General features: G+C 38.4%; 1 protein-coding gene across 1 annotated transcript in view; it reads right to left on the bottom strand.

The window, feature by feature from the left end:
• Nucleotides 1–25280, bottom strand: part of LOC102769334 (transcription initiation factor TFIID subunit 11) — a 28464-nt gene that overhangs the window by 2991 nt on the left and 193 nt on the right. The gene's annotated exons all lie outside the window — the stretch shown is intronic.

Here is a 25280-nt window from a genome sequence, read left to right as displayed (position 1 = left end):
CTTGTGCATGAGGCAACCAATCAATGTCTGTCCCTCTCCCTGTCTTTTATACCCTCCCCCCTTTCTCTAAAAATCAATAGGATAATAATCTTCAAGTGAGGATTACAAAAAGTAAATAAATAAGTGTAAAGACTGAGTCTTAGACCTAAGTTAGTAAAAATTACATTGTATAATGAAGAGGAATGAAATTTGCATACCAAATAATGTTATCTCTTGAAAGTATTCTTGGGTATCTAGATTGATCAGATTTTGATCAATCTGATTATCAATGTCTCAAAGAAAAGGCTTTGCCAATATGGCAGAATGACATGCAATGGACACCATTACAATTAATATGGTTTAAGGTATTGAGTCAAATATATATTAAAACATTATAGAACAATTAGTTTTTTTCTCATTTAGAATGCTTCCAGAATAAACATTAAAAATGCCAAACAGACATATGTTTTGTGAGTTGATTGACTCAACCATTTCTCAATAAAGTCCAACACCGTTCACAAGAGTAATAAAAAAACCACACACACACACACACACAACAAATAAACAAACAAAAACCACCAAACAGATATTGATGAACTCACTACATACATCAAAATATTTATTACTTTTTAAAGCTAAGATGGTTCAAGTACCATATTAATAACATCAAGATACTATCTTAGATCCCTGGTTAATTTGCATAAAAATATTACATTTTTAAATCATGGATTATATGAATGACTTAGATCACTTATCAAATATGTGTCACTGATCACAAATACAAATGGGAAAAAGTGCACAGGTGTTTCAGAGAAAAATCTATCATTACTGAGCAACAACTTTTAACTCCTTCAAATATAGAATTGCAGAAAGTAAATATATCTTAGGCATTTTAGAGCTTACTAATTTTTAAAAAAAATATTTTTATTGATTTCAGAGAGGAAGGGAGAAAGAAATAGAAACATCAGTGATGAGAGAGCATCATTGACCAGCTGTCTCCTGCACACCCCCGACTGGGGACCAAGCCCACAACCCGGTCATGTGCCCTTGACTGGAATCAAACCTGGGACCCTTCAGTACACAGACCAACACTCTATCCACTGAGCCAAACCAGCTAAGGCGAGCTTAGTGGTTTTTGACAAATGTTTTCAATGGAAGAATTCTTTGTTCAAATGTTTTCTTAGATGCCTAATATATAAAACAGAGAGTTCCACTGGCTGATGAGAAAGTAAATGAGGGTTCTGTAAACCAAGAGCCTGGCATCTTTTATGCCTTTGTTCTCCCCTGGCCCCCATTCTTTCCTCTTCCACCAAAAGTGCCCTCTGAAACAATTTTAAAAATGTGAGAACTGGAGTTCTGTGGTGCACCATTGTTAAAACAAAGATCTAGCCAGGTGCTCTCATTTTAGAAATTAGAAAATGGTAACTGTCTGAGATTATTCAGTAAGGCAATGATAAACGTGGAACTAAAACTAAGGTAGCAGAATTTTTTCTAGATAGCATAATTCAATAATTCACATTTATTTATCTCCCACATAACAGCCTGAGTTAAGTACTTCAGATGGGGAGAAGCTGTATTCCACAAGGTTAGTTTAACAGGAGTCCAGATTTGTTCCAATTCCATTATTCCATCTTTCCCTTTGGGCAATGCTATCATCTCCATGGGGGAAATTGGCTTCACTGGATTCCAAGTGGGACTAAGGAGAAGACAGTGTGGACAAAGCATGTCCATGAAATTGAGACCTAGGCCTGGGAGTAGAACTTATTAAATACATGGCCACACTTTTAACTACTGGGCAGCCACATGAAGAGAAGAAATGAGGAAAGATTTTGAAGGACAAGTGGGAAGAGTCTCTGTCATGGGACTCTGTTGATTCCTACAAATGGTAAACAGAAACATAATTTTCAGATCTAATAATGACATTATCTTATAGTTATAAATCCTCAAAATTCTTTTATAAATTTTTATCACTGGATCCTCATGATAAACCAACAAAGCTGATAGGGCAGGAATATCCATGCCCACCTCAAAAGTGAGCTGTGGTCTTTAGGAAGTGCAGAAATAACAGACTTTCAAAAAATATTTCACGACACATCAGTAGTCCTGCTGGCATGTTTGTCAAACCTATAACAAAGGCAGCTTCTTAGTAGAAATGATCTGTGTGACCAGGTTATAAAATCTTTTATCTTTTTTTAAAAATTCTTATTTCCTTAAACATATTGTAGACATTGTTTAGACTTTCTTCCTTTAGTAGATTATAAACTCCTAGAAGCATGAACACTGTAGTATCTGTTTTAGGATTCCCATGACCCTTACTGAAATGTCTTAAACATAGATTCTTACAGAATAAATTTCATATATATATATATATGAAATATTCAAGTGTTTCTATTATAAGAGTCATGAGATATTAAAATAAAATTACCTGGAAAAAACACCAATGTATGGATAATAAAATCTGCAAGTCACAAAGGAGATCAATTTTTGTAAGTTCTATTGAACATACCTGTCAAAAACAAAACTTGAGCAGGGCTTTATTTCTGCAAAGTGATTAATCTCTTTAAATTTAATATCACTCTACTGCAAGAATAAATTTTTACCTAATACATGGTAAGTATGTAGGTAAACTCAATGAGAAGCAATGTTTAAAAACTCTTAGTCATTCCACTTCCAAATCCCTCTAAGACATTTTTATCTAGGTCTTAGCTCATGAGTTGTTCCCTGATCTCCCATTTTAAAATAGTCCTGTCACTGTCTATCAAATCAACTTCTAGTTCCTGCATAGCACTTGCCAGTACTTGAAATGATCTTGTTTATATGTTTACTCTCTCACAATCTAGCTAGCTAATCCGGGGGTGAAATCTAAGTGTTGTGGGGGGTCTGAAGCTTACACAATTTTAGTGATTCATTTAAAGAAAATAATTTAAAATCACGAGTTCAAAGTTAGGTACAAGATCTATTTGGAAATAACCATGCAAATGAGGAGCCCTGCCATTTTGTGGCCTGAGCTAAAGTATAAATCAACCTCTGGTCTCTCCTGTTAGAGCATAAGATTCCCAAGAGGAGGAATTTTACATCTTGCTGTTTGAATATTGGTAACTACAGGCATGGGTCTGGGCCCACAACTGTGCTTATGCCCTTTCCCTACATTTTAAGACTTCCATTTTGCCATTCTAAGTACATTTAATTTTAAGTAATTAACTTTAAAGCATCTGGGACTATGTGGTATGATTGTCTGATCAGAGAGTGTCAACAACATTTACTTTATCCAAGTAAGATAAATCATTTGGGTGGTGTCTACAGTGAAGAGTTTCACATCTGGCATGAACACTATTGTATACTATAGACAATAGAAAATTGACATTAGTCCAGTCCAAACAGTTTATTCAGATTTCAGTAGTTATACATGTAATTAGTTGCATGCCTATAAAGTTCCATGCAATTTTAGCACATATGTGGATTTGTGTAGTTACCACTGCAAGACTCAGAACAGGTCCATTGTCACAAAGATTCCTTTACCTTTTATAGCAACATTTATCCTCCTTGTCCCTGTCCCTAAACCCTTAGTCATTATTCTTAGGAATGGATAGGTAGTACTTCTCCCTCTTCAGAGCTCACATCCTTCTTATTTTGGCTAAGGTAAAATGTATGAGATTTGGGGGAACCTTATCCTGATAGCTACCAGATCTTCAGTAAGCAGGATTTAGTGCCCTTTAAGGTAAAGTGAAAACACTCATTTGCATGTAATGGATCTCTGTTTACATAGCATAACAGAGGCCAGAGATTGCTAAATGTATGGTATGCATTTCCATATTTTCCCACAGATATGGGAAGAGGTATTTCTAGTTTTGAAAAGTCTGGCCAGTGTCTGAAATAGAATTTCTATAAAGGTTTTACCTCTAGCTCTCCTAAACTTACCCAAAAATATTACAGATAAAAGGCAACAGAACATTCCATAGGTCTTATGTCTCAGGTGGTTGTGATTACAGGAAAATTCCTGCCAGCTGTGTGTCTGCACTGTTAGGCGCTCCTATAGGCTGTCAGGATTGTTCTGGCACTAAAGTGAGAAGTGAGTTTTTGGTGTCTGAATTGAAAAGAAAATTAAAATTTAAGACTACAAAGTTATTAAATGGTTGGGGTCAGTATCCTTGCATAGTCCGAGGGGTAGCCCAGGGTGAGAGGACTGGATCTTGACAGCAGCATTTGTGAACAGTTGGCCTTGGTTTGGGCTCTTTCAGAGAGGAACATAAATATCTTCTGATGAGTTTTTGTACAAATCCAGTCACTGGGCTCTATGTGAGCTGTCTCCTTTGGCACATTGCTTTAAGGCTTTGCAATGGTGTCTCCCTCATATTTGTGGTGCTGACAGAAGGCAAGGGGCTATGTTAGTATTTTCCTTAATCTCTAAACCTCACAATCTATTAATACTGTGATTTACTATCTACCCAAATTGACTGAATCTGATAGGCAAGAGAGAACACCCATTTTCTAGTCATTCTCTGGGGAAGGGTGCCAGGTGTTAGACCAATGGAGTCAGACCAGATCTGAGTTCAGCAAACTCAGTACTTGAGCTATAGTTAGGGAAGAAATTCAGAACCAAGACCCAAACTATAAGAGAACATTTATTTATAAAATTTATAAAACGACAGAGGTAGAAGAAGTAATTTGTAAAAGAAATGAGCTGAAGAAATGCCGGGGCCCAGCCCCAGCAGGTCCAGGGGTCCCCAAAGGTGTGGACGGAGTCGGCGAAGACTATCCACCCTCTTCCTATGGTGGAGTACTATCCGTCCCGAGTGCGGGGCGCTTACCTAGGGGTCCCTGTTTGGGCGCCAGATTCTGTAGCCGGGTTCTCTTGCCAATTTCTGTAGTCAGGTTCAGTCCAGGATCTTTTGCCATGTTCTCTCCAGCGAAGTTCTAGGTTCTGTGTAGGTCCTGTCTGCTAAGTTCTGTGTTCTAAGTTCTGAATTCTAAGGTCTATCTTCTGAGGTCTGCCTTCTAAGGTCTGTCGCTAAGTTCTGTCTCTTGTTGTCTTGTTGCATCTGTATTTATACCAGTTGATTCTAATCCTATCAATCTCTATTCCAAAGGTTAGGGCGTTTCTTATCTCCATTCCAGGGAGTAAAGATTATGTACTTAAGCATGATTGTTCATAGTTAAAGTGATTAATTACCCGCCTGGCAGTTAAAAGGTTTAATTCCCTCCCTAACTTCGGGGGAAAATCCCTATCTGGGGAAACAACCTTTCTCAGAGAGGTGACCTTGGTTAAAACACATAGTGCCAAGAAGGTGACCAAACATATTAAGAACAGTATGCCATATATGCCAGGTCCCTTGAAACAGCAAGGATGGACCAGCTTCCGGCAAAGAAACAAGTTACTGAGGCAAAGGAAGGGCTGTAGGAGTTTAGGAGTGAGGAAAATAATGATAATGTACCTGGGGCGGGGGGTGGGTAAGGGAAGGGGGAAGGAAAAGGTGCTGGTATGCTCCCAGGAAGGAGAGCACACCGAGTCCTCCATCCTAAGGGTTTTAAGGGTGGAGATTTTAGTCGAGGTCCCAGGGGAAGATCTCAAAGACTATTCAGCAGCTTTTCAGGTGTGTCCTTTCAGGGTCTAGGTCTCCACTGATTGATTGGTTGGTGCCAGGACAGGGTCATTATCCAATGCAACTGGTTCTGAGGTCAGCTGAGGGATCACTTGTCTGTTTTTGCTGCTTTTCTGGACCTGGAGATGAAATCTCCGAGGCCTAGATGTTATCGCTAGGGTGGGAAGGCAGGGGGTCTAAACCTCATGACCAGCAATACGCTAGGGAGGAAAGATCACCCTGGAAATAAGGTCCCACCCTACAATTGTCCTCTGCTTGGCACCTGGCATTTTTTATCCTGGTGACCTTCTGTACCTGGACCATTATCCTTGCTCTGCTCCTGCCTACCACAGTTGGTGAGATGAAGGATTTGTGGATTACAAAGGCACCTTCTTCTATTGGCTCAGGACCCACCTCTGTCACTTCAAGCTCACACCAAATAAGACAAATGCCTATTCTGTGTTCTAGAACCTTTGCAGTCTCCCCCATGGCATTAATCATTAAAACTCATTTTTTACTGAGATAAAAACTGGTTCAGGCAAATGATCAGTCAAGCAATCTTTACTGGCATCATTGGCTGAAAGAAGTTATGAATCATAAAAAAAATGAATAACAATCTTGCTCTTCAAGTGGGAGAAGACCATTCTTTTCAACCCAAAATATATGTAGTACATATATTTAAAAAACTGGAGAGCTGGTCCGGCTGACATCATTCAGTGGTTGAGTAGCCACCTTTGAACCAGGAGGTCACAGTTTAATTCCTGGTTAGGGCACATGCCCGGGTCACACACACACACACACACACACTGGAAAGCTGAAAAATGATGGTGCTGACAGAAAAAAGGAGAAGTGGAATCAGAGGTTGATGACAGATTAAGATAGCAGAGGCAGCAGATGTGACAAAAAATTCACGTTATCTAGAAAAACAGTACCTTGAACCAGTTGAATGGAGATGAGGAAGTGGATTGAGAAATAGTCAGCTTGCTTCTGCATCCAGCAGTCCAGCGTGTGAACTCTCTACGTGAGCTGAGCTAAGCCTCCCAATCGAAGGCAGCCTTCCCAGCCTTTCAGAAGGCACATCTCCCTTTTATAAGCACTAAAATCTCCTATCCATTTTTAATACAAAATTGTGTATAGAGGTACTTCTCATTTTAGAAGTGTGAAAGAATACATCAAATGTAATGTTTCAAACTATGCATGCTACACTCAGATAGTGTGGTTTGCCCTTTGATGAAAATCAAATAGTCAATGGGTGTGTCTTTCTAGGTGATCACAGGTGTTAATTTAATTAGCTGCTATGCCACTGCATGTTACCAGGGGAAGATCTCAAAGATTTCATGTTACCAGGAAATGTAGATTGGGTGAAAATTAACTGTAGATTCTGGTTGGAGAATCAACCCCATAGACATCAGTTTTCCTCCCACACTGCTGCTAGAATTTCCATCTCATTAAAAAGCAAACCTGATGCTGTCACATGTCCACTCTTAAAACCCCCATCCCCTTCCTGTTGCCTTGAGGATGAATCCCTAACTTGAGGAAACCCTTTACAATTGACCCTAATTTGTCATTTAAAAAATATATTTTTACTGATTTCAGAGAGGAAGGGAGAGGGAGATAGAAACATCAACTATGAGAGAGAATCATTGATCTGCTGACTCCTGCATGCCCCTTACTGGGGACTGAGCCCACAACTGGGGCATGTGCCCTTGACCAGAGTCGAGCCAGGGACCTTTCAATCCAAAGTCCGATGCCAAATCAGCTAGGGTCCCTGTTTGTCAATTTGTTCTCACGTCCCATAATCCACATCTTTCTCACAAAATCAGAGCTCCAACTAAAATGACCCTCCCTTTCCATTCATGACTTTATCTGTACTGTCTACTATGTCTACAAGGAATTAAATAGCCTTCTTTGTTCCTTGTGGCAAAACATATGATTCTTCATCATGTCCCTGCTCAAAGTTCATATCTTTTGTTTGAACTTCACAACTCTTCTAAGCAAAAATAGGTACACTGTCCTCTATCCTCACAATATCTATCTGTAGCACAGTTACAGAGTTGAAACGGGCCTCCATATTTCCTGACATTCAGAGTTTAGTATCTGCCCATTAATTATATACAAAGCATTGTGCTAAATACAAAAGGGATACCAACATGAGGAAGACACAACTCTTAAGATGCTAAAAATTTTGTCTACAAATAGCTATTAATTCCAGGCAGAATAAGAATCCCCCAAAGTTTAATCAACACGTTATTTGGTTCAAAGGTGAATTTAATTACATCTCATTGTGGAGATCAGAAAAAACTAACAAGACCTTGAATTTGAGGTGAGCAGTGAAGCTTAAGTAAACCTATTAAGGCGAGTTGTGTTAAGGTAGTGGGGAAGTGTGGTTGAGAAAAGTGAGTCCTCTCATTGGCCTGGAGTTTGGGGAAGTTGGGAAGACAAGGCCACAAACTTTGGTTGAGGTCTTCCTCTGGACCACAGTCATGCATTCCTGAATGAGGAATTTGTGTCTCATTTCCATAGCAACCAGAAACCTTTAAAGTCTATAGAGCAAGGAAATGTCAGAACTGGGTCAACGTTGCCCTAAATTCAGTAAAATTTGTCCCTATGAAACTTTTAGAGATTAGAAAGTTATCTTTGCCAAGTCTAAAAAGTAGAAGAAATAATATGAGCACTGATGTATATTGCTTGATTCAACCCAGTTTGTAGCTAAAAAGAATGACTGTCCACAAATGATTCCACTGGCTTCAGCAGAGAAAATATTAAAAAAATTAAAATTTCATAAATTGTATGACTTAACCATTAAAAATATGAACTAACATATATGCATGTTTGAGTGGGGATAAACAGAGAAAGAGGCTGTTACTACATGATATCAATAAAACTGTATATTGAGCCAGCATGATTAAAAAGTTAGTTAAGTCAAAATAAAGTGAAGCAATAGGTACTGTGACATTTTTATTTAATTTTTTTGTTTGTTTTATTTTCAACATGAAACTAGGGTTAAGCAGTCTTTTCAAGCTTATGATGTTGGAAATAGAGCCAAATCCAAAATAAATTTACTTTCAAATTCCTGCTTTAATCTTACATCATTAAATATTTTATTCAAAATATTATGTAGAAGTTAATATAGTAGTTTATTATAATATACTTAAAAGAGTAATCCCCTTCTCAAAAGGGGAAAGTAATGATATTTTAACCTTATGGGGAGAAAATGTTTAGATAAAAAAGAAAGATTAGGCAAATGGACTTTACAAAAAAAGAAATAGAAGCCTGAAAGAATTATGAATATTTCTCAGTAACTAGGAAACAGTTTAATTTTGCAAGTTTTAAGCTGGTCATTTTACAGATACCCCATAAGATGCATTTAGTCACAGGGTTGTGGAAATAATATATTTTTTCTTTTAATTAATTACACTTAGAGCCTTAACCTATTTTTAACACTAACCACAGCTGCTTATGTTCATGATAAATCTAGAAATAAACCTAGTGCTATGTCAGGTCTTTTGATTTATAAATTTTGGTTTCTGCTATTACAGGAAAAAAATAATTTTATTAAGTCATTGGTGCTAAAAAGGACAAGGCTTGCTGTCTGCCTATTGTTGCCAATTTTACAGCCCTCCTTCCTTCACACCAAACTAATCACTCCCTTGTATTAAACCAATATATAGATTGCATGCTATTATCTGTCTGAATTTGCTCAAAGTTCAATTCTTAAAGTATATGCTTTCTGCCTCCACCACCAAATAACTTTCTATTTCTGTTCCCTTTGATACTGTTTTTTTTTTATTCTGTTTCTAATTACAGCCATTAGAAAATCTGTATGATGCTGGCACCGCAGGAGGGATGACATTTCTAAGTAAGTTCCATGGGATGCAAATGTGTTTTGCTAATGTCTTCTGCTATGACTGCCAAAGGAGGAATTCTTTATTTTTCCATGACTTCAAAATCAGGAAAGAAAAAACACCTTTTGGAGGTAACCTAGAAGATATCTTTCCATTGGTCCAAAACTTTCCTTCTCTCATCCTATTCCTCAGGATGTGTTTCCAAAATTCACATACAGGATGTATGGATTACATACTAACATATTTCTTTGAAAACCAGGTGAAAGTGTGGTAGGCAATTAGACAGACATAAGCAGAGCAAGGACGATGGGCCAGGTAAAGAAGGTCACCAGGGTGAAAAGCCCTGGATGCCGAGTCAGGGACAATTGTAGGGTAGGAGCTTGTCCCCAGAGTGACCTTTCCTCCCCTACCATATAGCTGGTCATGTGGTTTGGATCCCTGACCTTTCATATCGCTGATCATGGCCCCCTGACCTTTCCTCCCTAGAATAACATCTAGGCCTCAGTTGCTCAGCTTCAGGCCCAGAAAAGCAGCAAAACCAGATAAGTGATTCTGCAACTGACTTCAGGACCAGCTGATTGGATAATGACCCTTTGCCTTGGCACTGACCAATCAGGTGAGACCTAGACCCTGAATGGACACATCTGGAAAGCTACTAAATATTCTATTGAGATATTATTCTGGAACCTCCCTTAAAAACACCCTAAAATCCTTAGGATGGAGGACTCAGTGTGCTTTTCCTCCGGGGAACACACCAGCATCTTTTCCCTTCCCTCCCATTCCCCCCAGGTACATTATCATTATTTTCCTCACTCCCGAACTCCTAGGGCCCTTCCTTTGCCTCAGTAACTTGTTTCTTCAGCTCATTTCTTTTACAAATCACTTTTTCTACCTCTGTCATTTTATAAATTTTATAAATAAACTAGAGGCCCGGTGCACAAAAATTTGTGCACTTGGGAGGGAGGGAGGGTCCCTCACCCCGGCCTATGCCATCTAGCAGTCTGGGACCCCTCGGGAGATAACGTCCTGCTGACTTAGGCCTGCTTCCGGGTGGCAGAGGGCAGGCCCAATTTCTAGGTGCAGCCCCTGGTGGGGCTCAGAGCAGGGGTGATTGGGGAGTTGGGGCACTGCCCCCTGTCACACACAGACCTGCAGGGCGATCAGGGGGTTGGGGCGCCTTCCCCTGTCACGAACAGAGCAGGGCAGATAGGGAGGTTGTGGCCCCGCCCCGTATCACTCACAGAGCCGCAGGGGGATCAGGGGGGTTGGGCTCTGCCCCCTGTCACGCTGATCCCAGTGCCAGGAGGCCTCTCGGCTCCACTGATCCCAGTGCTGGGAGGCATATTACCCTTTTACTATATAGGATAGAGGTCTGGTGCATGGGTGGGGGCCGGCTGGTTTGCCCTGAAGGGTGTCCTGGATCAGAGTGGGGGTTCCGCTTGGGTGCCTGGCCAGCCTGGGTGAGGGGCTGATGGCTGTTTGCAGCTGGTCACACACCCTTCAGGGTGGGGGTCCCCAATGGGGTGCCTGGCCAGTCTGGATGAGGGGCTGAGGGCTGTTTTCAGGCTGGTGGGTGACTGAAGCTCCCAACCGCTCCTTTTTTTCTTTTCTTTTTTTATTCTCGGCCAGCTTTAGCTCTGAGGCTTGGCTCCAGCTCTGAGGCCTCGGCTGCTGAAAGCAGGTATCTGGTTTGTTTGGGTTCTATAATCAAAACACTGTTTCAACTCCAGCTCTGAGATCCCGGCTGGCTGAAAGCAGGTTTCTGGGGTTTTGTTTAGCTTCTATATTTGTTACAATGTTTCAAACTGCAAGCTAGGGGCCGGCAGTGGCAGGCGGGAAACGTTGGAGTCCTCTGTCACTGAAGCAAGCAAGTCTCATGTTTGCTTCAAGCTGCCTGGCTTCCGGCTGCCATCTTGGCTAGCAGTTAGTTTGCCTATCGCCCTGATTAGCCAATGGGAAGGGTAGCAGAGGTACTGTAATTACCATGTTTCTCTTTTATTAGATAGGATGTTATCTTATAGTTTGAGTCTTGGTTCTGAATTCTTCCCTAGCCAGAACTCAAGAAGTAAGGTTGCTAAACTCAGGTCTGGTCTGACCCCACTGGTCTAATTGGTGCCCTGCCCGTCAACCACCACACAGTTACTAGTTAAATTGCCTTTCAATTCCCCTGACTGCATACTTACAAAATGGATCAATTCAGATAAATATTGAGGGGTTTTCCTCTAGATTATAACTAAGACATTAAATGTCTCTCATCTAAAGATTAGGGAATCCAACTTAAGTCTGATGAACCAAGGAAGAGAGGATCCAACTCCTTTGTTGGCTCACATACAAGGAGATCCCATTTTATCACTTTCTCTTTGGGAACACTTTTATTTATAGCCATACCTTCCAGTGAAAGTTCGTCCTGTCTGAACATCTACATCACTGCCAAGCAAACGAGATTCAGATACAGCTCCAAGCCCTTAGTTTCTATTTTTACAACAAAATCTGCCCATAGCTGCCTATTTACATTACTTTCATCCTATCTGTGCTTGACAAATGCTGTAAATTAGGATAAAAAGAGAGGTAAGGGGTAGCAATAGGAGGAATGAAGTATGCCAACAGATTCTAGGTCATGGGAGAATTTCTGAGGATGTATGTTTTAAAAGACCAGAGTTTCAGAATTCCAGACTTGTACTCTGCAGTGAGTTTCTTTTCATCTGCTTTTAAAAATCAAAATTTTCTAAGTAATACTCAGTTTTTATTAAAATATAAATCAATAGGGTTTTATATGAGGGGATTATTTCCTATGACTTTTAGTGGCTTCAAATTTCATAAGAACTTTAAATAGTTTAGTTTTATGATCACATCTGAATTTTACTTTTTATTCAGTAGCTGCAGCTTTGATCTGTAGGAATTTGTGATTTGGGGGATATAAAAAGTTAATTTTATATAGCCACAATAACTATGTGCTTTTTCTGCTGTGCAGTAATCTTTTAGAGTAAAAGGAAATGTCAAGTGACAGCAGTAGAAAAAGAATTTGCTAGATGGCAATTTTTACTGTGAAAGAAAGTACATTCTTTTTGCCATAGACAATTCAGTTGTTATTGTGCTGAAGGTTCTGGGGTATTATACTAGTAAGTTGGCAAGTATCAAGTCAATGATTTTATTATGTCCATTTCTGATTAGTTTATTTTTTATAGTAGTCGAGAAAAATGCATATGTACATGTGTCATGCATACACACATACATGCGCGTGCACACACACACACACACACACACACATTGCTTATACCGTTAACATTCCAAACAAATAAACCACATATATGTGGGAATCTTTATTGTCTAGCGATGAGAAGATAATGCCAGAAACCACTTTCTAGGCACCTGAAGCTAGGACACTAGGACCAGCCATTTTTGTCCTCAAATTTATGTACTTTCCTGGTCACCAGATGTGAATTTCAAGTCTTTTTTTTAAATCCTCATTTGAGGATATCTTTTTATTGAGAGAGAGAGAGAGAGAGAGAGAGAGAGAGAGAGAGAGAGGCATAAATGTGAGAGAGAAACATCAATCGGTTTCCTCTAGTATGCACCCTGCCTGGGTATCAAATCTGAAACAAAGACATATGCCCTGACTGGGAATGGAACCCGCAACCTTTTGGTGCACAGGAAGTTGCTCCAACTAACAGAGGCAACTGGTTGGCTCGGATGAATTTCTAGTCTTTTGTTCAACATTCCACATTGATGTCATCAAATATTTTTTAAAAAATTGTCTCCTGAACCTCCCAAACTCAAGTTTGACCTGTCTGGGTGCATGGCCTTCATCCTTTCATTGAGGAGAAAGAAAAACACAGCATTGATTTCCATTTCCCCACCTTCTCTCCTTTTTACTTCCCTTGCCAGTGCTTAGTCCAGCCCTTCGTACATATCTCCTACCTAAATGATGGTAATAAACTCCTAATTGGTCTAGGTACCTGCTATAGACTATTTTTTGCCCCACCCCCATTCATTTGTTCAAACATAACCCCCAGTGTATTAAGAAGTGGGGCTTTTGGAAGGTGATTAGGTCATGAAGGTGGAGCCCATATAAATGGGATTCAGACTCTTATGAATGAAGCGTCTGAGAGCTCCCTGGCCCCTACCACCATGTGAGGACACAGAGAACCAGGACTCGTGTCCTCACTAGATACTGAATCTGCCAAAGTCTTGATCTTGGACTTCCTAGCCTTTAGAACTGTGAGAAATAAATTTCTGTTGTTTATAAGCCACCTAATCTGTGGTATTTTGTTACAGCATCCTATGTGAACTAAGAGGGGACATAAATTTTAATTTTTTTATTCTTCCAAACTGTATTCCAGTTATTTCTTTAAAAACAAAGCTTGGGTAAGACGAATCTCCACAAATCCCTTCAATGCTTCTGCAGCTTTTTCAGATTTATCAAAATATTTTTGACATATAACACATTTAAGTTCAAGTTGTACAATGTGATGATTTGATACAGATATAGAGTATTGTGAAATGGTTATCAGTATAAGGTTAATAATGACATTTAAGATCAATTCTCTTAACTTTCAAGTATATCATATTGTTAGTTATAGTCACCATGCTGTACAGTAGTTACCCAGAACCTATGTATCTCGTACCTGGAAGTTTTAACCCTTTGATCAACATCTCATTTCCCCCCTCCCATGTCCTGGGAGACCACCATTCTACTCTATGTTTCTATGAGTTAGGATTATTCAGATTTAACCTCTAAGTGAAAGCATACAGTATTCTTTCTCTCTCTCTCTGACTTATTTCACTTAGCATAATGCCCTCACGGTTTATTCATGTTGTTGCAAAAGGCAGGATTTGCTTCTTTTTTTATGGCTGAATAATATTCATTGTGTGTGTGTGTGTGTGTGTGTGTGTGTGTGTGTGTGTGTGTGTGTTATTTATTCAGTCACTTTCTAATAGACACTTCACTTGTTTCAATGTCTCGGCTTTTGTGAATAATTGAATAATGCTGTTATGTACAATGAGTGCAAATATCTCTTTGCAGAAGAAATTTCCTTTCCTTTGGATAAGTAAGATTGTTGGATCATATGGCAGTTCTATTTTTAATTTTCTGAGGAGCCTCAGTGCTGTTTACCATAGTGGCAGCACCAATTTACATTCCCACCAACAATACACAAGTGTTCCCTTTTCTCCATATCCTCGCCAACACTTGACTCTTTTTTTTTTATATATATAATCATTCTGATAGGTGTGAGAGCTGGTATCTCATTGTGGTTTTGCTTTGTATTTCCCTGATGATTAGTGATGCTGAGCATCTACATGTACCTGTTGGTCATTTGTATGTTTTCTTTGGAAAAATGTCTATTCAGTTCCTATGCCCATTTTAAATCTAATTGCTTATTTTTGCTATTGAGTTGTATGAGTTCTTTTTATATTTTTGATATTAACCCCTTATCAGATAGATGGTTTACAAGTATTTTCTCTCAATATGTTGATTACCTTTCATTTTGCTGATTGTATTTTTACTGTGCAGAAGTCTTTTTATTTTAATGGCTTTGGCATTTTTAAAATAACAAAATACAACTTCTAAGTATGATATTCCAGGAATTCCTACATATGATCTCAAAAAACCTTTGCAACCTTTTACAGTTATGTTCCTGTGAAGCTTATCTTTGATTAAGTCTATTCCCCACGCTTTCCAAAGAGAGGACATGGCATTTTATGATTCCATGCCCTTTGCTTCATAATCAGCTCATTAGCTTCATCTTTCAAGCCTACTATCTCAAGTGCTTTGTGATATCTTTCTTGGTCCTTTCAGTTAGAATTAATGCTAAAAATTGTACTGTATATATAGAAAGATATCTAAAGTTATGTCTTAACAAAAAGAACAAGCTGTCTTTTTGTCAGAAAAAGGAAACTTTTCAAGTCCTCTTTTACTTTTGTCTTTTCTACTGAGAAGAATGTTTTCATACTGGAAAGAATAGCAAAGACAGATTATGAGAAAAATGATTTCTAAGACATCAATAACAGAGATAATTTAAAACCTTTTCATGAAAATTTCCCAGAAAAATGACCTTTGATATGATAAAAGAACTCAATGTATCATTGAGAATCCATTGGTCTAAATTTATATTGAATTATATGAACAAGATGATATTTCTAAAGTCTTATCATATTATTTCTTCATTATAATTTTTTCACCATCTCTGCCCATCTGTCTTCTTTTAATTTGTTTAATGTTATCTTTTGCCACTCTCCATTTTCTTCCATGTCAAATTCTACACCCACAGTACCTGATGTATATTGTAACTGTAATATTTATTATAGGATATTTATTGCTTGGTTTAGTTGTCTTCTTCCAACAAGGTATTTGTAATAGGCATTCAATTTTCCTTCAGGCATAATGAAGAGAACCCATTTTCTAGAATTTTGTAGATCTAGATTCCAATCCTAGCTTTTCTTCTTACTAACCTTGGCAAAATGATTAGCCAAGTTGGTTTTTTGGGGAAGAAGAGGGAAAAATGGATGGAATGGCTATCTAGCCAGTGACCTAAAATATTTCTTAGCCTTGCACATATCTGGATGTGGTTATGTGATTATTGATTGTCTTTTGAAGTAATGCATATAACTTCCTCTGAGGCTTTTAAGAAGTGTGCTATCTTCTCTGTATTTTCCCTCTCTCCCTTTGCTAGATGAAAATGACTGTGAATCTGAAAATGGTGGAGGACTTTGGTGTCTGAATTATTGCATGGAGAAGAGCTTCCTGGTGAGCAGAAACCCTTCATTTCAGACTGTCATTTAAGTGAGAAATAACTTGTATTATGCTTACTTCTTGCTTATATATTATTATGAATTGTGTGACAGTTATTTCCAAAGATGGTGACCAATCATTTCTTAATTCTTGGTACACATCTGTCATTCTTCACATCAAGAGGTAGAGTTTATTTGCCTCCTTCTTGAATCTGCATTAGTATTAACTGGTTTTGACTAATAGAATGTGACAGAAAAGATGCTGCAGCTCAGGATGCAGGAACTCTGACATCTTTTACTTTTTTGTTTCTTGGAACCCAGACACCTTACTGTGAGAAGCTTATGCCTCATGAAGACTCCACATGGAGAAGAACTGGGGTTCTCTGGTTGATAGGTCCAGCTGGTCTCTGGGCAATAACCAGGGCAATTTTCCATCCTTTGAAGGAGCTGATTCAGTCACGTCCTCAGATAACTGCAGCCCTAGTAATGATCATGGGTAGCAGGAGGACCCACCAGTCTTCTCACAGAATTATAAGAGTAAATGAAGTGGTTGTTAATATGCATCAAAGAGCTTTGGCTCATTTTTTGAGCAATGAGAACATCTGCTTTGTGACGTTGGTTCAGTCACTTGACCTACCCTCAACCCTCATTTCATGATTTGTACAATGGGGAAGAAAACTCCTACATGACCAATGATCAATCATCTCACTTCTTTCAGTGATAAATTCATAAAACATTTCACAAAACCAGATAGCAGGAAGAAAAATTGGTCAAAAAAGCTGAAAGTCCATCAGATAAACCAAAAGTGATAATGTTGGGGGTAAAGTTTCTCATCGAAAGTAGGAGTTACAGGACTAGCTGACCATGGAAATATGGACACATCCACTGTTTGAGAGACACTAGAAGAGCAGCCGGAAGAGCTTAGTGATGGAGAACTTACTGACGTCAATGAGGAACGTGGTTGTAGTGAAAAAGATAAAGACGTCTCAGAGGAAGTGATGCTGGCAAAAACCACATTAGAGGAACTCTTGGGGGTGTCTCATGACATAAAAGCAAAGGAAAAAATGTTGAAAGCCAACCCAAATTTAGGAAGGAAAATGAAAATTTGCCTAGGTATAGAAAAAATGCTTACTCCATTTTGTAAATTACATGATGAGGAGAAAACAAACTGTTCCAACTACCCTTGATGTATTTTTACGAAGAAATAACTCAAAACTCTCTAATGATTTGAGTTTTTTTTTTTTTTTTTAGTCAAAATTCTCTCTTTAATAAATGGTGCTGGGAAATTTGGTTAGATACATGCAAAAAAATGAAACTAGATCACCAACTTACACCATACACAAAAACAAACTCAAAATGGCTAAAGGACTTGAATGTAAGACAGGAAACCAGAAAAACCCTACAAGACTCCATAGGCAGCAAAATTGCAGACATATGTCCTAGCGATATCTTTACAGACACAGATCATAGGGCAAGAGAGACTAAGGAGAAAATAAACAAATGGGACTACATCAAAATCGCTCGCCAGGGGGCTCGAGGGCTCGCCAGGGTGTGGTTAAGTACTCAGGGGTGGTGTGTGATTAAGTCATTAAGGTGAGGAGGCTCTGGCAGTGCCTGGTGCATGCCCTTGGGGTGCTCACAGAACCAGCTGGGCCAGAGCGTCTGCTCCTGCCCAGGGATGAAGCTGGCAGCCTGGGCGCCTTGCAGGCCCCCGTTGGCCAGGCCGCCCCCCTGCCGCCAGGCTGCTGTGGCTGCCATGGCATGGGTACAGGGCTCGACCTGCCTCACCTGAGCTCAGTCCCCAGTGATCGTGAGTCCCTTGCCCCATTTTGCTTCCATTAAAAATGTCTGTGTTTTTCCAACCCTCAGCAACGGGCTTCTGCCAGCGGAGGCAGCCTGCGCCCTGGGCGAGGTCACCTCTGAGGAGACCAGGGGCCTGGGGCTGCGACAAAGGTTGTTGTGAGCACAGGGGCTGAGGTTGGGGCCACACGAAGGCTCCAGGCTCTTCACGGCTGGCAGGCCGCCCATAGGACCTTGCTCTGAGGAGAGGGACGCCGGCCTGGGCAGGGAGGGGCCCAGGTGCTGAGACTGCGCCCCTAGGATCGCCCTGGCTCAGCCTGATTAGCTCACGCTGGCATCGGCCAAGCCCCCTGGGCCACCGCATCAGCCACCAGACAGGAGCAGATAAGCCGGCCCTCAGCAGGTCTCCCTGTGCTGTGCACTTCCTCCTGGTCCACATAATGGCAGTGACTTCACCATGTGTATTGAAGTTATGGAAGATTATTTGTCTATCATCTATTTATCGATCTATCGATTATCTACCTATCTATTTGTCTATCTATCATCTATGTGTGTATGTATGTATGTATCTATATCATATTTGTAGTATGATTAATCGGATGACCAACTATTAGCTAATCCACTATTCAAACAGTAGACGAGTTAGGGAAATTACCTTATGTTAATCATAGTTATTTACACTTTCTATTTAGGTCAGGGAAATCTTTTGTTAATTTAACTCAGTTTTTTTTTTAAGTTTATTGCTTTTGGTTTCAACATTTTCTAATGTTATCTTCATGCCAGAGCCAACACAGGCATGGTGATGAATTGGGGGAAGCTTGACTTAGTGCCATCCTCCCTCTGATTGGCCCTTTTGCCCCAGATTGCTAGGCACTTCGTCTGCCTGGAAGGACACTCATACTACTTTTAGGCTAGTTCTTGTCATTTATATACAGAACATTGGAACTAGCCAACCCTTTGTCATACCCATCTTCTCTGATATTTAAATCATGGAGAGAGAACTCACCCTTTCCTGCTCTCAATGATTTAACATCCTCAGGATCTACGGAGTGACTGAATAAATCTGTTGGACTGAGAACTTGTCTAACAAGGGTAGCAATAGGTGCATTATGTTTAAAGACCTCTCAATCCATCCAGGGTCCTGACAACAGGCAAGGCACAGTGCTAAGTGCTAAGGATGCAATCATGAATCCTTCGGTTTTAAAGAGTTTGTTTGAATGTAGGAGAGAGAAGCATACACAAATAATTTGACTCCAATGTTGCTATTTAATGCCAGTGTTCTGCATAGAGAATTATGTGAGCTGAAGTATAAGTTAATGGTCATCTTTTCAAGCAAGACAGGAAAGAAGGGAGTGGCAGCACAAACCGGTGGTGTGGGTACAGGTTCGCACAGTACTGCTAGGTGGTGCTTGTCTCATATCTGAATGTTGACAGGAACACTGTGCACTATGAACTTTGATTTTGAAATAAAATTGCTTTTGCTGCGAAATACCACGAGGATGGAGTGAGTGAAATGTCTTTTTCTTCTGATGGTGAGCAAGTAGAGAAGTTTCTGTCCCCAACCACGACCCTTCCCGATAGCCAGGTATAAGAAACAGAGCTCCAGTTACCAAGAGGTTAGTTGTGAGGTCAATCAGATCTGGCAGGAAACACTCAAGTTTGGCAGGTTTCCCAGCAGCCATGTCATGTGGGAGCCGAACAGAAATGTCCCACCAAACTAAACACTAAGGACCTGTCACTAGTCAGTCGTCTGCCAGTAGTACAAGTCAATGAGCTTTGGAGAGAGTTGTTCTAAATTCTTGAACATCCTTACAGCAAGAACTATTAAATGTGAATAGTTTTTTTTTCTCTTTGGAAAAAGTCTTTTCTCTTAGCAGAATTCTGGCAATTTTTTTTGAAACACCCTCTTCCCTGCCTCCCAGGAGTAGAGAAAAAAATAAATGAGAGGAAATATATGGCACCTGAATCCTTATGATAATAAATTATTTTATGGAATTTTAAAAAGCTGAAATATTATTTAAAGGAAATGTGAGCCTTTAGGAAAGCGTTGTTTTCACAGTTCTCCCAGTGATAACTTAGCTCCTATCTGAACCTGACTTTGGGGTGCTGGGGCCTTGAAAGTGAACTGTTTCAACAATAAATACGGTTCCATTGTGGTGGCTGGCAGGTCTGGAATTGGAACCTAAGGAATGTGAAAAAACTTTTCTTTATGAGCCTGGTCAATTTGATTTGATTCAATTTGACTCAATTCAGCTCAGCTCAATTCAATTCAAGAAATGTTTGTTGATTGTTTTTATTTGCCATTTACAGTAATTGGCATGGTGGGTTTTTGGAGGGAAGGGGAATAATCCAGTAGCCTTTAATTCACATTTCTCAAGCCAGATCTAGGACAACGTCCAAAAAATCTCCAATTTGTGCTGAGTGAGGGATTTATTCTGAATCCTTGAAAATTACAATAATGAATGTGATTAGGCATGGTCAATGGGATGCACACACAGACACACAGTACACTCTGTCTCTTGGTTCAGTTAATTAACATTGTAGTGCTCTAACAGAAATTCATGTTGCAAGAAGGATTAGTTAGCATTTGAAAAGCCAGTCAAAGCCCAATTAGTCTTTCCAGTGGCTGGTAAAAGCGTGCCAGCTAATTTTATTTCTGATCAATTCTAGAAAGTTAAAAAAATTGCCAGTGGATATTGGTAAAACAATTTATGCTCAAGATGTGGATTGGCAGAAAGAATTTTTTCCCTCTCTATTTATATTAATTGATATATATCATTGTGTATGTTTAAGGTGACAATGCATTGATTGAATACACTAATATCTATATAGTATTACCTAATACCTCCATCATGGGACATAATTACCATTTCTTTTTTATGGTGAGAACATGTAAGAACTACTCTAGTAGCAACTTTTAAGTATACAATACAGTATTGTTAGCTATAATCACAATGCTGTATATTAGATCCCCAACACTTCTTTATCTTAAAACTGAGAGTTTACACTCTTTGACCAACATTTCCCCATTTCCTCCATTTCACAAGCCCTGGTAACCACCATTCTACTCTCTGTTTCAATGAGTTCCTAGATTCTATATATAAGTTATATCACAAAGTATTTATCTTTCTCTGACTTGTTTCACTTAGCACAAAGCCCTCAAGGTCCACCTATGTTGTCACAAATAGTAGGATGTTTTTCTTTCCCTTGACAGAGAATATTCCATTATATAAACTACATTTTTATCCGTCTATCTATTGATGGACAGTTAGGTTGCTTCCATACTTTAGCTACTGTGAATAATGCTGCAGTAAACATAGGAGTGCAGTTATCTCCATATTCAGTTTCCCTTTCTTTTGAATATAATCAAGTGGGATTGCCAGGTTATATGTAGTTCTATTTTTAAATTTTGAGAAAATTCCATAATGTTTTCCATAGTGGCTGCATCAACTTACATTTCCACAAACAGTGCACAAGTGCTCCCTTTACTCCACCTCCTCATCAATACTTACTAAATCTTATATTTTTGATTACAGCTTTTGATGACAGTGTGAGGTGATATCTCACTGTGGTATGTATCTATTTTTCATTTCCCTGAAGATTAGTAACATTGGGCATCTTTTCATGAACCTTTTTGCTATTTGTATGTCTTTCTTTAGAAAAATACCTATTCATCTCCTCTGCTCATTTCAAATCAGATTGTTTGCATTCCTTATATATTTTGTTGTTATATGAGTTCCTTATATATTTTGGATATTAAACCCTTATCAGATATATCATTTTCAAATATTTTCTCCCATTCTGTGGGCTACCTTTTAATTTCATTGATCATCTCATTTGCTGTGCAGAGCTTTTTAGTTTGATGTAGTCCCACACATTTATTTTTGCCTCTGTTGCTCTGCTTTTGGTGTCATACTCACTAAAACACTGCCAAGACCAATGCTAAGGAGCTTTTGCCCTATGATTTGTTCTGGAGTTTTATGGTTTCAGGTCTTATGTTTAAGTCGTTAATTCACGTCAAGCTAATTTTTCTGAGTGGTGTAAGGTAAGTGTCCAATTTTATTTCTTTTTTGCATGTGGTTATCCGGTTTCCCAGCACCATTTATTGAAGAGAGTATCCTTTGATGATTCCACATGACGATTTTGATACGGCCCATGAGTATTCTTGGTTCTGTTGTTAAATATCAATTGATCATATATGTGAGGGGTTGTTTCTTGGGTCTTAATTCTGTTCCATTGGCCTTATGTCTATTTTCATGCCAGTATCATATTATTTTGTAGTATAGTTCAAAATCAGAAAACGTGATGACTTCAACTCTTTTTTTTTTCCTTTTTATTTTCCAGTATTGCTTTGGCTTTCAGTGTCTTTTGTGGTTTCGTATAAATTTTAGGATTTTTTTTTATGTCTGTGACATTGACATTTTGATGGAGTATTTTGCAGGCATGACCCCCCTTGAGTGAACAGGTTTTAAGACTCTGATGAGCCTGAGAGCCTTACTGGAGAGTTCTGTGGGCTTAGGATTCACACCAGTTCTGTGTGAATGGGGGATTTTGCTGTTTGATTCTGCCTAGCCTATTAGCTTAATCCTGCTGCTAGGATACTGTCACATTTGCTTTGAATAAACTTATTAGGCAAAGTGGATCTGTGTACCTCTAGGCGGAAAAGTAAAAACATGATTTGGTTTTCAGAACAGCTACATGATTGTATGTGTGAATGGATGTGTAACTATTTTTGTGTGCATGGCTACATTTCACCAGAGGCTTCTTTCATTGCAAGCTATCTTATGGTTGTGACATTGCAGGAGAGAAACCAAGTAGCCCTCAGCTACCTCTTTCTATTGGTGACCAGCAATGTCTAAAAAGAAAATTAAAAAAAATGTGATATTGATAAATGGCTTCTGGTCAGCTCCCATTAGTCTGTCTGTTGTGTCAACAAATATTTAATGGAGTTTTCTCCTTCAGTAACACAGGAAGGACTTTGCTAATTAGAAGTGGTATATCTCTAATTATTTTTTATTTACCTTTAGAGAGAACTTCTAAAAGGTATTTGGTGTTTGAAGAATTTTCAAAAGAATTTTTATTTTTATGCTTTACCTACCATGGCACTTTTTTTTCTTCTGGCAGCAATGTCAGAGAAGGATATTTTGAAAGAAAATTCTGTTGCTGTGATTAAAAGAAACATTCATAAATTATAAAAGCAGTTACATGTGCAAGAAGTCTAGTGTTGAAAGTAAGGTCAAACAAAAATGGAAAATAGATCTCCCCAAACCTATGCAAAAAGCATGCTAAAAAATCTTACCCACAAAGTTAGTTCTCTGGATCTAAATGTACACAGTAGACATGTATTTAGTGACAAAGTAAAATGATGTTTTGCAGGCTTAATGAAAATATAAACACTTTGTTCATAGTTCCTCTAAGGTGAACACTATAGGAACACTAAAGACTAGGTCAAGAAAAGCAACCTTAATAGTTAAGTAATAAAGACACTGAAAAAAGAACAGAAGACAATTGCTTGGTTAAGATATATTGATCTTTTCAGCATGCTTGCCTGTTTACTTATGTTTTGAGGAGGAACACTCAGTTTTCAGGAAATCATTTGACTGACAGCAGCAATTTTCAACTGGTGTGCCACACAAAAATTTAAAATATGTCAAAACTTGACTATTTAGTCAGAGGCACTGACCTCTTTTCCCTTAGATTGTCAAATAAAAAAATGACAACAGCCAACACAACAATAGCCATCTGGTGTGTATAAATCAAAATTATATTTTTGTCACATTGGCAAAAAATATAATATACTTTTTGGTGTGGCACAGAATTTTAGTAATTAGTTGATGTGTGCCATGAGATGGAAAAGGTTGGATATCGCTGCTGGCAGCATCTCTTTGCTTGCTTGAGTATGCTGCTCATGCCTATTACCGGAAAAGAATAAATGACTTATTATGTGTGCTTTCATTCCTGCCAGAAAATAATTTTTGTTAGTGCCCATACCTTGCTCAGAAGACATTTGCAACCACTTCATTTGTTGGAACTGGGTGATAAAAATGATATTTCTTTTAACAAAATGATATTCTGACATTTATAAAAATCAAGTGGAACCAGTCAACTAGCTTAGGAGAAGACCGCATGACAAAGGGTAAGAGTTTAAAAACATAAAGTACCATGTCAAAGTAGTTCAAGTAATAATATGCAAATTAATACTAAAAAGATAGGGCAAAAAAACCAGTGCTTTTTACTATTCTGTACCTTAAAGAGTCCAGATTCCACATGATGATTTTGATTTGGCCAATTTACACCAGCAGTTGGGAAAATCTAGCTTACTCTGACAAAATACTTCTACAGGAACCATTATGACAGTGGAAAATCTAGTCTCTGTTCTTTAAGTGGTACAAATTTAAACAAATTCTAAGACCACAGGACAGAAGATTTCTAGGCTAATAAAATATTGGTTAAATAATGAATGAGGTTAAATAAATGGATATGATTTCTATAAATTCCTTCTACCTAAATTGATGTTACATTTATCTTTACTTTATGATCTTGCATCTATATCTTTAGATTAAATTTGTGGGAAGTGGAAAATATTTCTTTTTATACAAGCTTTTTCATCAATTGTCTTTATTTCCACTTCTGCTAATAAAATGGTAATGTTGAGATTCTCCAAGAAATAGTGGCTCACTCATAATTGAATGATATCTTTAAATCAATGCTGAATGTGAAGCATCTGAAGGTCAATGGCTCAAGATAAAGTAGTTTATAATTTATGGATTTTTGAAATGACTTATGAAAAGACTGTGATACAAGTACAGTTTTTAATTATGTTTTAGTTTCTCTTACTATTTTGCCTCCAGGTCACCTTTTATCTTTTTCTTTTGAACCCTGATGTAAAATTATTAATTTTCCAAAGGGTATAATTAAAACATATTCTGATAACTATGTATAGTGTCAGATGAGTACTAGACTTATTGAGGCAATCGCTTCATAAGTTATATGCATTTCAAGTCACTATGCTGTACACCTGAAATAATATAATATTGTATGTCAACTGTAATTGCAAAGTAAAACCTTACTTAAAAAATAATAGGAAGTCCCTGACATAAATGATGCACACCATATCAGTCAAAAATTATTATGCATTGATTTTTTTATCTTAATATTTTACTACTTTCCTCCACTAACCAATATAATTGACAGTTTCAAAGTGCAAAGGAGTAAAAGGAAATGATTTGTGTAGAATTACTGAATTTAAAACTAAAATGTGATTCACAGTTCATCTACTCCAACTTCCTTACATAACAGGTGAGAAAATGAGGGTTGTGTAGGGTAATGACTAGTCTATAGTCACACA

This window comes from Myotis davidii, unplaced genomic scaffold (genome assembly GCF_000327345.1).
Source record: "Myotis davidii unplaced genomic scaffold, ASM32734v1 scaffold143, whole genome shotgun sequence".
Taxonomy (NCBI): Eukaryota; Metazoa; Chordata; class Mammalia; order Chiroptera; family Vespertilionidae; genus Myotis; species Myotis davidii.
This window is presented reverse-complemented; position numbering and strand designations above follow the sequence as displayed.